The sequence below is a fragment of the Silene latifolia genome, chromosome Y, assembly GCF_048544455.1.
Source record: "Silene latifolia isolate original U9 population chromosome Y, ASM4854445v1, whole genome shotgun sequence".
NCBI lineage: Eukaryota > Viridiplantae > Streptophyta > Magnoliopsida > Caryophyllales > Caryophyllaceae > Silene > Silene latifolia.
In genome coordinates this window covers 164,014,006-164,033,758 of record NC_133538.1, presented here as the reverse complement: position 1 = coordinate 164,033,758, position 19,753 = coordinate 164,014,006, and the positions used below count along the sequence as shown (strand labels likewise).

At 37.1% G+C, this 19,753-nt stretch overlaps 1 pseudogene; it reads right to left on the bottom strand.

The window, feature by feature from the left end:
• LOC141629325 (uncharacterized) overlaps positions 1-19,753 on the bottom strand; it is a 68,155-nt pseudogene that overhangs the window by 31,503 nt on the left and 16,899 nt on the right.

Sequence of the window (19,753 nt, the reverse complement as noted above, 5' to 3'; positions counted from 1 at the left end):
CACTTAATTAAACATATTAATCATGCATCATATGTGAACAGTAAAGAACAAGGTGATAAAATGAATAATCAAGATGAGATAGGCATAATACTTCCTTAATGAAATAGGCATGATACGATAGAATAAACATGCGATCAAGGGCATAGAACAATCAAGTCAACCAACTCATATTGACACGACTCAACAAGTGTAAGACATATACTTAGTATGAACTCACAAGACAACCATTTAGACTCCAACCTCTTGGTAGGACGACGATCATAATACGGTCCTAGTCTAAACCTGGATCCAGACTCTCGGGATGGACGTCACCCGATTCGACAAACGATATACCAATCGTATCCAAGACTCGAAACATGGCAAACACTCGTAACCAAAGGTCGAGTAACCTCTAATAGGAAACATGGCACACACCCGTAACCAAAGGTCCGAAGAAAGGCGGAAGGATATCCTAATTCGGAAACACGGCACACACCCGTAACCAAAGGTCCGAAAGAGGAAAGATAACCCAATCCGGAAACATGGCACACACTCGTAACCAAAGGTCCGAAAGGGGTAAATAAAGAATGTCAAGTAGTCACACAATGTAAAACGTCACACTTGAGTCACAATAAGAGTAAGAATGATCATGCAAACATCACATGACAAGGGACCATTAATGTCACATTCATACTCATGGCTTGCATCTCACCATGAGTGCGGATGGGAGCGTCAATCCCGACGATCATATCGCAACTAGAGGGCTTATATCTCACCCCTAGTATTCGATAGGACCAAGATTCTCACAACAGAACAATACAAGGCATTATCAAGAATGTGACTCTTACAAGTGCTTATAATAAATATCTCATACTTGTATTATATTAATGAATGTTCCATTTTATAATTTAACATGCCGGTTAAATAAAATATAATAAGTGATAATGAATAATTTACGTCATGTGAGAATTATAGTAAATATACGGAATAAAATGTGGCCAACTCAAATGACCCCTTTGTAAATCCAACAAATAAGCTATGAGAGGCCCAAATACATAGTCATTCAAAATCCAACTATTAGACCATGTGAAGCACGACAAATAAGACTAAAAGAGTCCAACAATTAAATCATAATAAGCTCGACAATTTAAGATAGACGGGTCCAACTAAATTAATAAGGCAAGTTCAACCACATTAATGAGATAAGTTCAATTAACTTAATAAGTCAAACCCAATCGAATAAATGTGTAAAGAGTGATGTTAATGAATTACGTTATGTAGAATACGAGACGGTTATTTAAATAGTTAAGTAATGAGATTCTAGAATTATAAAACATGAAATGGGGATATATAAATGAACAATGCTTTAACGGGTTGCATTTTATAAAACACAAGACGGAAATTTAAATAATTAAAACATGTAAACCATATTCATCAACTACTGTCTTGTCTTATGTTCATAAACCATTATGACCCTTCCTTTTGACAGGCATAACCAAGATAATTGTCACAACTTTTACTTGTTTTTCACAACTATAGAATACCACGCTTACATGGTCTCCTTGGCCAAATGGTGTGCTATTCTCTTAAGGCTCATTGGATAGAAACTAGCCTCGTAAGTTCCAGCAATCCGGAGGATTAACGTGAAACAATCAAAGGGGGTAATGATGACATGAAAAACCCAGAGGCTCAAAGCCAAGCACACAACCTAACTCCACTATGCCAACCAGCTAGGCCGTAACAGACCATTGTTAGCCCATAAATCAGTCCATTTCCTCATCATTTTGAGACGGAAAAACCATACAAATGAACCATATCATACTTGCATATACACTTGCGACGGACGTAAAAAAAAATTGGCTCAAACCCAAGTTTGAAACCCGTCTAAAAACAGCCCCAAACGCGACTCGACACAACCCCTTATTCGACCAAAACCACAGTTTGAACCCATCTTAAGACGAATTTTTAAGCATACAAAAGATGAAATCTTTCCCATACAAATGACCCAATTCTTACATGGATATGCACTTGAGACGGAAATAAGAAAATTGGCTCGAACCATTAACCAAACATAGACAAAAAACGAGCACAAAACCGTCTCACAACTCCCTTTTACTCGCGTTTTAACAAAGTCCAAATGAGCTACTTGCATTCATTTGATACAACCTGGAATATGGCCATTTGCTACGCTATAACCTACATTGATTGTTTCTTTTAAAAACAGGCAATCGATTTTACGTCTTTGACCAATAAAAATCATAATTAATTGTACAATTTTTCAACCACATTTAGCCACTGACTACCAAAGTTCTTTTAAGCTACGTATCAATTTAATCACCAGGTAAGAAGACCCAATTAAGCTATATTCCAACACCAATGAGACAAGGTTTAAGACGGAATTTAACACGATAAATTTAAGCATACAAATGAGAAAAGCGTAAAGAACCAATCTTTAACACTTAAGGACATGAAAAACGACATATAAGACAAAATTTCGACACTTTGTCGAGTAACCTATCACCGTTACCTTTTTGCCCTTCAAAACTCCGAGGAAAACGACTAAGAAGTACGAGCCTCCCACCGGGTCTTCTGTTTCTTCAACTAGCGGAAATAAAACGAGATAAAAGAGCTAAAAAAATCAGATCTTTCAAGGGACGGGTCAAACTGAAATCACCAAAAAAACAATACTTTATTACCTTGAAAGATGAAGGAGGAAGTAAGGAAGAGAATGGAGCAAGAAATAAGGAAAAAGGTTGAGAAACGAAGTCGGGATCTCGGGTCGAAGGTGGAGGATTTAAATGGTGTTTTGTTGTTTCTGGGTTGGGTTGCTCTTACTGCTTGTTGCTAATCCCATCGAAAAAGAAAGGGGAAAAACAAGGGGTGGGGACGGGAGGTATTAATAATAATAATAATAATAATAATAATAATAATAATAATAATAATAATAATAATAATAATAATAATAATAATAATAATAATAATAATAATAATAATAATAATAATAATAATAATAATAATAATAATAATAATAATAATAATAATAATAATAATAATAATAATAATAATAATAATAATAATAATAATAATAATAATAATAATAATAATAATAATAATAATAATAATAATAATAATAATAATATATTTTAAGTTAGAGACGAGGTGAGTGTAAGTATGTGTAGTAGGAATCGGATTAGTCCGAATAAATTAGCCTCAAGATGAAAATGTGACGGTCTATTGCTAGACGGAATTCAAGACGCGAATTATTATTATTATTACAGTCATTATTATTGTCCGACCGAAAATACGTATCTTTATATAATGAGCTTTAAAATATTACTTTTATAGAAATCTTATTTGAAATAAAATTATTAAATTTGAATAATTCAAAAATATAAAATAAAGCAATCAAACGGTTTAATAAATTTCAAATGTCAAAATGGGAAATTCGCAGGTGTTACACATACGCTCTACAACCCCGTTTTGTTGAGGTGTAGCACGCGCGGAAAAGTTATGGCTAATACCGTGCTCATCACAATAAGTAATAAATGAGGAATTTTCAAATTCGGTTCCATGGTCGGATCTCAAAGATATGAGCTTTTTATCAAACTTGTTTTGGACCTTTTTCAACCAAATTAAAAATTCATCAAATACTTCATCTTTAGAACTTAAATAGAGAAGCCAAACGAATCGTGAGAAATCGTCAACAATCACACATAAGAAACGACTACCTCCTTTACTTCTAACACGCATAGGATCACATAAATCAATATGAAGTAACTCAAGAGGTTTAGATGTACTAACGAACTTTTTGGATTTAAAGGAGCTTCTTACTTGCTTCCCCTTAGCACAATCATCACACAAAATATTAAAGTCAAATTTCATATTAGGAATGCCGTCGACTAAGTCAAGTCGCTTAAGGGTGTTCAATGTTCTAGCATTTACGTGACCTAATCTCTTATGCCAAAGCCATGGGTCGTTCTTTTTCAAAGCACTCATACAAGACATGGTACGACTGGACAATGCAAAAAGATTAGTTAAGTAAACATCTTTAACACGTTTTCCTTCAAGAACAACTTCCCTTGTATTACCATCTAAGACACGACATTCACTAGCACGAAATTCAACGATATTACCATTATCACACATTTGAGATATGCTAAGGAGATTATGCTTCAAACCTTTGACAAGCAACACTTTGTCGACACATTGTGACGATGACTTACCAACCTTCCCGGTTGCAATAATTTCACCTTTCTTATTGTCACCAAACGTCACGGTGCCACCATTGTAGGCTTCTAGTGAGAGAAATTGGTTTCTACTTCCCGTCATATGACGTGAACATCCACTGTTCAAGTACCAATTGCTGCTGCCTCTCACTAATGCCTATAAGAAATCAAGAGGTTAGTTTAGGAATCCAAACGAATTTGGATCCCTTTTTGTGAGTTGCATTGTTAATCAAGTCTTTGCGAACCCACTCCTTTTTAGCAACCTTGATGTTCTTATTTAAGTCGCTTAATCGATTAGGACAACCATTAAAGTCATGACCAGTCTTACCACAAAAGTTGCAAACAATATACTCAGGAAGGCCTGCATATTTTCTCCTTCGAAAATCAGTCTTGCTTGGTTCTGGTTTTCAAGTTCTGATTCATCGAATCACTTTGAAACCAAGTCCACTTTCTCTTGATTTTTGGGATCGATTTATGAGGGAGTCTAAAATGTTTTGGCTACCTTCCCATTTCCTGTAAAACTCTTTAGCATCATGCAACTCTTTGGTCAAAGTTTCAATTTTAGCAAGATGGTCAAGATTTAGTTTGCCTACTTTGTCGAAAGCGGATTTAGCATGACTACATTCATCACTAAGCAACATAGCAATTTCTTCAAGTTTCTTATTATCATGTCGACACGAGGTAAGGTCATTAGCGGTGAGTCTCGTTCTTTAATCAAAATATCAACTTGAATAATTAAAGACTCGTTTTCTTTTTCAACATCGTAAAAACAAAGTTGAGGCAATCTGTTGCTTTTGACAAGCTAGCAATATTCGTGAGAACAAGGTTTTCTTTCCTCAATTTTTAATTTCTTTTTTCGAGTGATGGAATGATGTTACTTTCTTTTATCTCGTCTAGACACTCTCTAAGACCAACATTTTCTTCAAAGAATTTCCTCGGTTTGAGTTTGCAAGTCATAGAGTTTATCGTTTTTAGCAAGACTCTTGTCAAGTACATCATCAAACATCAAACAAAGCTTTTCTTTAGAAAGAGTTCTCACCTTGTTCTTGATATTCATTACCTCGGTGTCGGAGTAATCGCTGGAGTCGTCGGAGTGCGCCATAAGACAGAGTGCGGATTCTTTCTTTGAAGACTTGGGTCCGTCAAGATCAAGACGAGTTGTCATACAAACTTTGGCATCTAATTCTTCCTCAAGGACTTCATCCTCATCGGAATCAGATACACCCCATATTGCAGACATGACTTTATGCTTAAAATCTTTTTTTGCAAAATCTCGTTTTTCTCTAGATTTGAACTCATTCCACTTGGGGCAATCTTTGATAAGGTGACCTTTCTCACCACATTTGAAACAAGCCACCGTGGAATAAGATCTCTTCTTTTGAAAACGTTTTTTGTTAGTATTGTTGAACTTCTTAGGATTGTGACTATTGATCATATCCGCCATGTTACGTGAGTACATGACTTGCTCGTCATCTCCATCATCTTCCTCATCACTTGAGGTTGATTTGAGAGCGAAATCTCTAGCTTTGGAACTTTCACCCGAGCGCTTTGCGAGACTTAACTCGTGTGCCATGAGTGAACCCATTAGCCCATTGAGGGACAACTTGGAAAGATCTTTAGCCTCCTCAATAGCCGTGACCTTCGGTTGCCATTTATCACTTAGGCTGCGAAGGATCTTTCGGACTATATCCTCGGATTCAAACGCTCTACCTAGACCTTTAAGTTCATTAACAATACTAGAAAAGCGAGAAGAAAGACAATTAATTGACTCATCTTTCATCATATTGAACATCTCATATTGTTGCATGAGAAGGTCAATACGATGCTTGTTGACTTGGGACGTTCCTTCATAAGCAAGATTTAACGTGTCCCAAATCTCTTTAGCCGAGGTACATCCGGAGATGCGATTGATATCTTGTTCACCGATGCCATATTGAAGAATGGACATGGCTTTAGAATTTTTCTCGACTTTACGATAGTCAGCCTCGACATAACTTTCCTCACTTTTCACGCAGACTTTGTTCCCATCGTGAGTCGATGAATCGTTATAGCAAGGGGACCCTTTTGAATAATGACCCGACACTCATAATCCGTACTTTTGACGTAGTGTTCTATACGGTGCTTCCACCAGGAGTAGTTATCCCTTTTGAAGATAGGGTACTTAGTATGTTTCCCGTCCATGACTATAGGATCAACTCTTTGGTAGTTAACCGATTATCAAGAGCACAAGGCTCGATACCAATTGAAGAGTCGAGGACGAGGGCACCTAAGAGGGGGAGGGGGTGAATTAGGTGTCTATTTAAAATTTAAGCTTAATGAAAGCTTCTTTAAAAACTCTTAAACACTTTAAACAATGCTTAGATGAAAGGAGGAGTCGATACTTAGAACTAGAGAGTTAGAAGTATTCAACAACGATTCAAAGCAAGGGTTACTGATGTACTCAACGATTGATTCGTAGATAAAAACGTGAGTAGAGTGTGCAGCGGAAATAAAACGAAATAGACACGACTAACGATGTTTTTAAAAACTGGTTCGGTCACTACTCCGCGACCTACGTCCAGCGCTATTTTATTAAACGTCTCAGAAGTAAACTCATACAAACTAAGACCAACCCGAATAATAAAACAACTCCCCAACCTACTCCGGTTGCTAATGCTTAAAAGCTACTCCGCTTCCAAGACTTTTGCTTTGGGCTACTCCGCCGAAAGACTCCTTGCTTAAAGCTACTCCGCAATAAGACTCTTGCTTTGGGCTACTCCACCGAAAGACTTCATGCTCAAAAGCTACTCCGCTTCGAAGACTTCGTGCTTAAGGATAACTCTATTCTAAGACTTTTTGGTTCTACCCGTTTGTTACAAGACCACTTATCTCAATGTTGTTCACTCAATTGAACGGAGGAGATAAAGTTTAAGTACAAAACACGGGATCCTTGAACACGACTAAAACGACTAGGTGCAACAACAAACTCAAGTAAAAGACTCAAAAGATAAATAAACAAACTTGCAAAAGATTCAAAGATTTGAAAATGATAAATGGTTTTGCAAAGTTAATTTACTCGATTGAAAGCTTAAGTCTTTTTCAGTTTAAAACTCGTTTGTTGCACACTTGTAAAATTGAATTAAGCAAGCTATTTATAATGTTCAAGTAGTATACTTTACATTAAAATATCTTACACTCATAAGCACAAGTGATTAAAATAATGTAAGTAGTTTGCTTGGGCAACATGCAAAGCCATCCGACTTCTTCACCAAGCAACCGAGTATTCTTCCTCAAGAAATTGGTGCCTAAGATTGCAAGAAATCAGATTGTGCACACACACAAAAATAGGCTGGGTTTTCAACAAGAAACAAGCATAAATGGTTGTGTTTATGGGAACCATAAACATTTCCATAAATGTAAAAGCAAACAACCCATTTATAGTGAGTGTCTTATTGTGCAAGCAAACTCCTTAGCAAGTCATTGAAAGCTCTATATTCTTTAAAAGACTTCAAAATAATTCCAGAAAACATTTGTGAAAGTTGAAAGCACTTTAACAAAGATTCAAATATTTTCGAAATATTTCTTTCAAAGACGAGCCTTAATTAACTGTTGACTCAACTGTTGTTTTTGCATCTAAACGTAAATTCGTGTTAAACGATCACCTTATAACACATGACATTAGCACTAATGACTATCTTCATCTTTGATCTTCATGATGACATTCTTGATAACCTTGAATTGACAATTGGAGCTTCATGCTACATGGTTAAACTTAAGAGGCACACAATTAAAAAACAAATGATATTAATTTGTCTTAAGGCATCATCAACACTAGCTTAATCAAATTGGGTTTCTTCAATATCCCATGACATAAGTGCTTCCCGCTCAACCCCTAGAATATCCTCCTCGAGCGGATTAACTATCAATTGCTCGGTGGCTATACGACGGCTAGCCTCCTCATGCAGTTTCCTCATCGTCACCGTTCTTACTTTTTGCATGTAATCCTTCCCAGAATATTGTGTGTCGTTTAAACTCCTAACTTCTTTCAGGTCGGGGAAATAATGATTCTATGATTTTGTGCTACTACCACCAGCCTACACATGTAGATAATTAAAATAATAAAAAAATCCAAAGGTAACATATCCTAGTTGGAGTAATAAAAATAAAAGCGTACTTAACTAAATACCTCATCAACCTGCTCTTTCAATGATGAGGTAGTAGTAGCAGGTATGACTGGGGACTTAGGCTTATCAGTCTTTTTTGTCCCCTACACAAAATTACCATGCATGCTTTTTAGAAATACAGACAAAATATAAGGGGGCGAGGTTTTTATAAAAATGGAGAAGTTAATTAAATACCTCATCAAGTTGTTGTCTGGTCGAGGTAGTTGGCATGTCCGGGGACTTAGGCTTATCCGCCTTAGCCGGCTTTTTTGTTCCCTACATACAAAACATTTCCATGCTTTTTAGAAATACAGAAACAAAAAAAATTAAAGGGAGGTTTATTTTCATAAAAATGGAGAAGTTAATTAAATACCTCATCAAGTCCCCAGACATTAGGCTTATCCGCCAAAGCCAGCTTTTTTATTCCCTACAAAAAAAAAATAACATATAAATTTAACATATAAAAACATTCAACAATTAAAAATGTAACATATATATAAAGGTATTTCTTGAACCCTGCTTTAATCGCTGCCGAAGGTGAGACGACCGAGCAAGTAGATGTGAGTTTCAGCCATTGGATGAAACTCCCAACCGCATCTCCCGAGAATGGTAATGTCGTCACGAATCGGGACAGCGGTTGAAAGTTTTCATGGTCCTGGAAAGACGTAGTTATCTCTACTTTTCTATGATTCGGCAAAAGTTTTTCGCCATGAACTACTACAGTTACCGCTGCTGATTTGGTGTGCATTTCTACGAGACACCGGCCAACACGCACATATGGATTTTCGAATTTAGGGTCAGCAAGAATAAATGGCCTCTTGTTTACGGCCTGAAGAATATACACATACATTATTATATCCCAAAATTTAATAGAATTCATATAAATTTAACTAATTAAACACTTCATGCATACCAACTGAAAAAACAGGAACGACTCGAAGGGGATGTATCTTCGTTTTCCATCACCGTCTTCTCAAGTTGCATCTCCTTTTTGGACCCATTATTTACCTAATAAAATTAACCAATGGCACGATGTCGGAAGTTATAGCATTAGAGGGGGGGAACACACCCCGATCTTACCCCAAAAAAAAAAAAAAGAAAAAAGGAAGTATTAGGTACTGATCGGCTTTAGTTGTTACAACTTCAGAAGCATTAGGTACTGATCTTTCAATCTCGTTGACCGATACTTCCTTCTCATGTATTGCCAAGGTAGTAGCGGCCTCTTGACCAATCTGTTGTACCTTATTACCCCCTTTGTAAATGACATCCTCCATCATCTTCACTTCTTCTTTGAAAGCTTGCCTCAAAGCATTCAACTTTAGTAGTACGGATGCCATTAATCAAGTTGCGTGCCAAGAATGTAATGTTTCAGACAATTTTTATCCCAACAATAACATGTGAATTGAACTTAAATGAAAATAATAGAATAAATGGTACCATGTCAGCCTTCTCAGACTTAGTCTTCCTTTTCTTCTTTATCGGGGCAGTTGTCCCATAATATTTCGTTACTCAACCTCGTAACGGGACGCCTCTCAAACGACCGGATGTTGGTCGGCCGATCGCTCTAGCAAGAAGAACGTCATTACGGCCACCGGGAGTGAATTTTCCTTCTTCTACCTCTTTCAATACGTTGTCCTATAATATATTAAATAAACTTCAAATTATATTTGTGACTAAAATAGTAAAGTTAGTAATGAACTCGTCTTAATAAAATAATTCTTACTATATTGGCCAACACTTCCTCATCATATTTGTCACGCGACGACCGGGATCCTTTAGGCGTGTGCCCTTCTTTATAAGTTACATGCCGATCCAAGTTGGTCACTCTCTTTGCCACCTACACATTAACATGGTAACATTTATACATGTAAATGTGTATCAATGCAAGTCCAAGTGTGATTAAAAAAATAAAGTCTCACAAGGGAATAATGCATGCTACTTACGAGGTTCTCTTCTATCTTTTCAGAATCGCCCGAGAACCATACCATTTCCCCTTCTTGCATGAAATGTTAGCACGATTTCTTCGCTAACGGCTTTCAAATAATTATATAAAAGCGCAAGTAGATGAGATAATAAAAAGATTATATAAAGGACTCATTAATTAAAAAATGATAGGTAAATCGTTAAAAGGCGAGGATATTTAACTCGAAACTTCTCGTAGTTCTCATCTCTTTGAAAAGATCCCATTGTTCCTGATTGATGGTGGGACACTTGTTTGCCGGTGGGCTCTTACGCATCTCCCCGTTGCTTTGTCCACATACAACCAAACCCTAGCAACGTCACACCTCCCTTTGCGTGTGGACATCCGCCGCCTTATGCATTAAATACTTATCATGGCTTTCATCGGGTATAATAAAGGCTTCCTTTACACGAGCCAAGTATAACTCCGCCAATTTTGGATTCAAAGTTCTAACATCATCTAAATGGATAGGCACAAACTGTCTTGTGCAACATCCAATCCAACTGGATAAAAACCCGCATTTGGAAAGAGGGAAACCCTTCGAGCTCCATGTTATTTCCATCGGGTCTTTAGCGGCGATAGCTGCAAGGGCTTTCGGGCACTTCGTAGCACCCCTCTCACCAGGCTTATTATCCCCAGGCTTATTATTCTTTTGACTTCTTTTCCGTTTTTCACCCATGATAATCCTAAAACCCAAATATGAATGATATAGGAAATGAACAACTTAACAACGTACATGCAGAGTATTATCTAAAACCCTAAACCCTAATAGGAATGAAAATTTAAAACAACAGATTGAGCTTCTAAAATCTTAAACCCTAATAAGAGGAGTGAAGTAGATGATGCGGGATGATAACGATAACAAAGAAGACGAAAAACAAACAGATGCATGAAAAAGGAAAAAGATGATCGTCTTAAAACCCTAATGACGAAACACAAAACTAAAGTGAACATACCTGATGATGATGATGATAAAGAGAACGAGCAGGATGATGAGGGAAGGCAATGGAATCTGGGCGTCGGAAACTGGGCGACGGCCGGCGACGAGAATGTAGAAAGTGAGGAAGAGAGAAGAATAAACTCAGGATACCAATGGTTGAACTGGTGTTGTGTGTGTTTGTGTATGGTATGTTGTATGTGTTTGTAAATTAGTTTTTTATTAAGACAAACTATTGATAACGGGTTCTCAAAGCAAAACCGTTGTTATATGTTAATAACAACGGGTCAATAAAATTCAACCGTTGTCAAAACTTTATTACAACGGTTAAAATATACCCGTTGTAATATATTTTCACCCAATTTGCGCCAAAATGAAATATGTCAAAAAAATCAATGACAACGGGTAGGGGTACTACAACCGTTGTTGAAAGTTTTCACAACGGGTAGTGTAACTATAACCGTTGTTGAAGGGTATTAACAACGGGTAATTTAAATATAACCGTTGTTATTGTTGAACCTTTTTTTTTTTTTTTAAATTACTATAATTCCATTACAGTCCAAACCTGTAACAATACATACTTTAATGTAATAAGCACCATATCCGCAACATTATTCATCAATTTCAACACCAGCATCCACATCTAATAATAAGATCAAGAAAATAAGACAACACCAGCATGCATGCATACTGTATATCTAAGCTACAGGATTTACCATGCCATGCAAATTTGGGAATTTTTATTTAACAATGACCATTATTGATTTACCAATAAATTAAACCATCAAATTATTGGTCTGAAAATAACACAAAATGTTGGTCGTTCATATCACTGTGTCCTGATGAACTATCTCAGGATCGGGGACGTTTCTTGGATGTCATAGTTTCTTCGTTAACCCAAATACCTTCACCATGGTCATCACGCATATAGATGCTTTCAGTGTCCTCATGACCAGTGTCAACATCGTCGAAATAAGATAGTGATAGAGTGATCCATTCCCTCAAAAACGACATCTTGATCATCATCACCATTATCAGATGGACTACTCCTTCTACTCCTTATAGACAGTACAACAGACCACTTCTTATCCATAGGATCGGTGACATAGAACACTTGTTTAGCTTGGGATGCCATTATGAAAGAATCATCCTTATTATTGCCAACCTTACCCAGATTGACCAACGTAAATCCCATCTTATCCTTTCGGACACAATGGATGTTGTTATCAACCCAGTTACATCGAAACAAAGGCATTGTGAAATCAATGTAATCTAGTACCAATATTTCTTGAATAACACCATAATAAAGGCATTTTCCCCAAATAGGCTTTTTATCTTTTGAAGTAGCAAAGTGCATTGCCTCAAATTCAGAACTCACACCACTATTTTGCATTGTGCTCAACTCATCTTGCTCGCGGGTGTAAAAAGTATATCCATTAATGGCAAAACTGTTGTAAAAGGTGACCCTGGCATTTGGACCTAAACCAAGACGTAGTAACCTAGGAGAGATGTCATCACCAGTTTCATCCGTACACTCTAAGACAATATTCCTAAACCACTCTGCAAACGTCTTCGTATGCTCGTTCGCAATCCACTTCTCGGTCTTGTTTGGGTGATCGTATTTGAGCTCATCTTTGTGTTGTTGAATATAAGGTTGCACCTCATCTTCGTTGTTTAGCACATACGTGTGTGCTAAATGCAATATTTCACGTGTCACAATTTTTTCAACCCGGCCCCTAATACCTTTTCCGGTCATCCAGTCACTATGACGATTCTTAGGAACGCCAATCAACTCCTCAGGGGAGAGATAAGCATAACAATATGAAAGAGCTTCGTCTAAAATAGCGCGTTCAGCAATACAACCTTCCGGACAATACCGATTAGATGTATAGTCCTTCTAGACTTTCATCAATCTTTCGAAAGGATACTGGTATCTCAAGTACATGGGCCCAAGGTACAAAATCTCCCTAACCAAGTGAATGGTCAGATGAATCATGATAGTGAAGAAAGAGGGTGGAAAATACATTTCCAACTGACAAAGAGAGGTTACAACGAGGTCCTGCAATGAATCCGCGTCATCGGGATCGATGACTTTCTCGCATATGGACTGGAAGAAGAGACAGAATCTAGTTATAGCATATCTTACCTTTTCAGGTAAAATGGAACGAATAGCCACAGGTAGTAATTGTTGCATCAAAGTGTGACAATCATGTGACTTTAACCCGGTGAGTTTTAGGTCTTGCATCGACACTAGGCTTTTGATGTTCGACGAATAACCATGTGGCAATTTAATTCCATTCAAGCATGCACATAACTCTTTTTTCTCATTCCGTGAAAGGGTATAAGCTGCTGGCGGTAAAAATGTACGATTACCTCTCTTCTGTGGTGCAAACTCTAGCCTAATACCCATCATTTTCATATCTTCCCTAGCTGCGGCGTTATCCTTTGTTTTACCAGGAACATTCAGAAGGGTATTAAAAATATTATCACAGACATTTTTCTCAATGTGCATGAAATCGAGGCAATGTCTGACCTCCAGGTCAGGCCAATATGGAAGTTTATCAAACAATATGGATCTTTTCTTATACCCACGAGTAGACAATTTAGAGCCGCTCTTCTTCCCATAATCTATCTCAATCTGCTTTACTTTCTGATAAACTTCATGCCCACTCAAAATTCTAGGAGGTTGATGAAGTTCTTGTCTTCCATTGAATGTTTTCTGCATCTTGCGATAACAATGGTCATGATACAAGAACCTCCTATTTCCCATATACACATACTTACGAGAAGACTTCAAGTATTCAGACTCGATATCCTCCCCACACAATGGACAAGCCTCTTTCCCATGAACTGTGTGCCCAGAAAGGTCGCCATTAGACGGATAGTCAGATATTGTACACAATAACATCGCTCTCAAATTGAAAGTTTCGTTCTTATATGCATCAAATACTTCTATCCCACTATCCCACAACAACCGCAAATCATCTAGAAGAGGTTCCAAATATACATCTACATTATTTCCAGGTTGTTTAGGGTCGGAAATTAACAACGACAACATCAAATACTTTATTTTCATGCACACATATGGAGGTAAGTTATAAATAGCCAACACTACTGGCCAAGTACTATGTTGGCTACTCATGTTTCCGTGTGGGTTCATTCCATCAGTGGACAGCGCTAGACGTAAGTTTCTAGGTTCATTGCCGAACTCGGGATACTTAGCGTCGAACGATTTCCATTGCATACCATATGTCGGGTGTCTTAGCTTTCCATCATTTATTCTTCCTGTTTCATGCCAAGTTAACATTTTTGAATCATCGGGATTCGCATAAATCCTTATGACTCTTGGTATCAATGGAAAATACCACAACACCTTAGCCGGGATCCCTTCCTTATCCTTATAATGCCACTCCAAACATTTAGGGCAATTGGTTAAGTTTTGATATAATTTCCGATACAATATGCAATCATTTGGACATGCATGTATTTTCTCATATTTCATACCCACTCCTCTTATTAGTTTTTTCGCCTCATATGTCTTAACAGGTAGAACATTACCATCAGGAAGCAACTCCTTTATCAAGGCTAAAAAACTAGTGGAATACGTGTCACTCACCCCATTTGCCCCCTTGATATTATACAACTTCACCACAGCCGACATTTTTGTGAACTTACAACCAGGATACAAAGGTGCTTCAGACTCACACAACTTCTCAAACATGTTGTTAAGGTCATCCCAATTACTAGTGTTATCACCTACATCTTCAAAAGCAATCGACTCATCATCATTCTCTTCATTATCTATAGACCCAACATTCAACTTCTCTACTTCCAACTCTTCCAACTCAAAAACCTCGGCAAACTCAGGATCATCAGTTAGCCTTTCGTGTACCTCAACATCATCTTCTTCAGAGTTATTCTCTTCCTCTAATGATTCCCCATGAAAAATCCAACGTGTATAGGATCGACTAAATCTCCACTTTTCTAGGTGTATTTTAACGTCCGGAAAAGCCATATAGCTAATATTACCACATCTTTCACAAGGACATGCAATACTAGAAGAACCTTTCAAATTGTTCGAAACGAATTCATAAAATTCAGCTAAACCATCCTTGTAGGTGCGGTCACTCATATTTGCATCAATCATCCAAGTTCGAGTCATTATTCTACATTCATAATAATAGATAACTAATTCAGAAAATACAATAATAAGCAAACAAATAAACGAAATTCAGGAAAGCAATTAAGCTAAATTATCAACACATTAGATAATAACCCAAAAAATCCTATATCTATAAGCGTTGCTAAGAAACATATATATACCTGATTGATAAACACGATGAGGGAGAGAATAAGGTGACAACAGTGACGGAGATGAAGACAGAGAGACGATCAGGGAGGAATGGAGGATGATATAGTAGCAGTATTAGCTTGTGTTTGTGTTTTGTAGCGTATAGCAGAATAAAGCAATCTGTTATTTTTAAGATTTTCATAACATTAATAACAACGGTTATTGAGTCTACAGCCGTTGTTAAAAAGTATTAAAAACGGGTTCTAAACAAACCGTTGTAATTATTTTTCACTAATTTTGCGCCAAATTATTAACAACGGTTAAAATGTATTACAGATTCAACCGTTGTTATTAGTTTTTATATTAACAACGGTTTTTCAAGTATGACCCGTTGTTAAAACCAATAACAACGGTTAACGACACAGAACCGTTGAAATTAAGTTTGGTAAAATTCGCGGCATCAATTCTTCAACGTGTTTTGATGATTTTCGTGAATAAGCTTTGTTAAAGGGCCGTTGTAGTTGCCTGTATTTGTAGTAGTGTATGAACACAAATGCATTGCTTTTACAAGATAACAGATGAGTCCAAGTACACCTACTGAAATCATCAACAATGGTAAGAAAGTACTTATATCCATTATAAGTTTGAGTATGATATGGACCCCATAGGTCAATGTGAATTAAATCAAATGGTGCAAAAGATACGGAATCACTTAGCTGAAAAGACAGTTTATGCTGTCTATCCTTAGTACAAATAGAATAAGAAGAAAAAATACATTGATAATCATTCACATTACAAATTTGCAACTGTTTTAGTTTGTATAAAGGTAAGTGGCCTAATCTATGGTGCCAAATATCACTAGTAACATGAGTCACTATAGAATTAAGACTGTGTTTATTAGAGTCTCTCTCAGGAGCAACATCAAGTATTTCTGCAGAATGAAGTGTTTTAGACAACTCAGCAAAATTGAGATCATGTTGATCTTAAAGAAAGGAACATACAAAACATTTTCCAAGGTAAAACCATGGGTGATGGGAACAGAACCTATGGTATCAATATATACTATTTGACCATTAGGCAAAGAAATACTGTATGGTTTGTCTAGATGTCTAAACTCAGAGAATAAAGCTTTGTTAAAACACATATGATCACTAGCTCTAGTATCAAGAACCCAGGAATTTATAAATGCATTAAAAGGATTAGATTGAACATTACCAGCAAAGTTTGCTGCAGAAGCAGGACCAACAGTATTCCCATTTTGATGTTGATTCTGAGTGTTGCTAAATCCTGCAGCTTGCATATTCTGATTCTGATTGTTATTAAAAGTTGGATTCTGTGAACCTTCACTTGCAACTGAATTTTGATAAGAACCAAGAACACCATTTGTAGTTGGTGCTTGAGTTGCCATTGTTATTAAAAGTTGGATTCTGTGAGCCTTTGTAGTTGGTGCTTGAGTTGCCATAGTTGTTGTTTTTCTTGAAATTACCATTTCCACAATTTCCATCTTGAGAATAGTTTCCCCCTCCTGGATGAATATATCCCTGAGCATTCTGATTGTAGCCAGTGGGCTTGTTGAAGTTTCGTGCATTGTTAGAAGCATTATTCCAATTATTGCCCTTATAATTCACATTCTTGACATATAATGCTGCAGAATCTGGTTGAAACTGAACGTTGTTGGAGTGGATTTCCCTTTGTCTCTCTTCCTGCAGGAGATTGTTGTATATAGAAGTAATTTTGGGTAAAGGATTCTGCAACAAGATAGTCCCTCTAATAGTAGCATAAGAATCATTTAAGCTCATCAAAAATTGAACAACTCCTTGATCTTCTTGAAACTTTTGTTGTTTCTCCTGTGCACTACAAACACAAGTGCAAACACATACTGGATTCATGCCCATGCCATCAATTTCATCCCAGATGATATTGAACTTGGTAAAATATGTTCCAATGCTATCATTTCCCTGAGAGAAATCATTGAGTTTCTTCTGTACTCCATATAACTGAGCCCCATTAGACTGGCCAAATCTTTCTTCCAGTTCAACCCATTCTCATTTGGCAGTGCTATTGAAAAGAATAGACTTTGAAATTTCTGGAGAGACACTGTTCAAGATCCAAGAAAGAATAGTATCATTGCATCTTCTCCAAAGTAGTGCAGTAGCAGTAGTTGGAGAAGGTCTGGGAATAGTTCCATCTATGAAACCGACATTATTCTTCGCTGACAAAGCAATCAACATCGCCCTTTTCCATCCTCTAAAACCAGTGCCATCAAAAGGAGTAGCAACCAATTTGTTGCTTAATGTATCAGAATGGTGAATATAGTGTGGATCATCCATTCCAATTTCTGTTGTTGTTGAATTTTTGACTGCCATTTTCTTGAATTAAAAAAAATATGTAGAAGAGGATGATAAAGAAGATAAAGATGAAATGATATATGAAGATAAGAGTATGCGAAAGCTATGCAGAAACAGGTTCAGAATGAACCTGCTATGATAACATGTTGAACTTGGTAGTTCATCATGATTACAGTTTGATGATTGATTGATGTTATAAGATTAAGAGAGGGAGAGAATGAGAGAGAGAGAGAGAGAGAGAGAGAGAGAGAGAGAGAGAGAGAGAGAGAGAGAGTTTAGAGAGATTCTGAATCTTTATAAATTGTATATTATGAAAGATTAGTTACAATAGATGAGGTAGTACATCCTTTTATACTAAGAATCTAACCGACTTAAAGATAGGTTAACAACCTCCAACTAACTATAAAAAACTTTTAACTAAGTTTGTTACCTTATATTCTATCATCATAAGGTAATAACTCAAATGATAATAAGCAGAGGTAACTACAACGCATACCAAAGTTATCAGAGCATAATAACCAAATGGTCCCCAAAACCTTGCTCTATCGGCCAGTCCCTACACCATTTTCCTACATTAGCAAAGCAAACAATATATACAGATAACAAAACAAGTTTGTGCCAAATTCAGAAACATTCCAAACAGAAATCTATAAAAATAACTTAGCTAACGATGGGGTCATATAACTGTAGTATTTATTAGGAATATAAAACCGAGTCAACATGTAACAACCTCTCAACCGAGTCAAGCAACTCCTACTTATACTCCTAGTCTTACTTAAGTTGTTTTAGACTTTGTCTATTGTATCCCTTAATTGTAGTTGTTGTTAGCTTGTATCTAGGATATTGTTAGCTAGCTTATCTCCTTAACCTAATTGTATAAATACTCATATTTGTACTCTGATTTAATCATGAAATATAATTTACATCTATCATTCGTTCTTTACATGGTATCACGAGTCTAAACGATCCTCACGATCATCTTCAAACCGCATCTCCTGTGAGCTCCGACTCATCTACACGACCCTTCGGTTAACGTTCCTCTCCTTCTGCCTATCACACCATGGCTGCTCAACTTCAATTGGCTAACATCGCTGAACCAAACTCACCCCTCACCCTTGTCAATTTCTCGAATTGTATCCAACTCAAGGATACAATGACCTTCCGCCAATGGCGTTTTCAGATTCGTGCCATTATGAACGATCTCCAGTTGTTTTTGTATCTTGATGGTACTAACCCCACACCACCACAAACTATCACTCAAGACCCGACTCCTCCTGCCACGGCCCCAACCACCACTGTCAACCCTGCCTACAAGACTTGGTATCGCCAAGATCAACTGGTACTTGGTGCTCTCACTGGCACGCTTTCCTCTCCCATTGCCGGTCTCATTGTCAATGACATCACATCCCATGAAGCGTGGTCGACTCTCACATGTACCTTCGCCAATTCATCCCGAGGGCATCGCCTTCAAATCAAAAATCATCTTGAAAACATTACTCATACAGACGATATGTCTATTACTGAGTATATGACGGCCATCAAAGCATGTACAGATGACCTTGCTCAACTCGAGCACCCTATGGACATTGATGATGTCATGAACAAGATCCTAAACGGTCTCCATCTGGACAAGTATCGATCTGTCATTGAAGCAGTTCGAGCGAGAGACACTCCAATCTCGTTTGAATCGCTACACGAGAAACTCATTCAACATGAATTACGCATCAAAAACACCCCCGTTACCACCACGTTTTCTCCGTCTGCCAATGCAGCCAATTATCGTCCTAATTACCAAAATCGTTTCAACTATCAACCCCGCTATCAAAATAATCCATCCCGTTAGCCATATACCTCAAAGCCCGTTATCAAT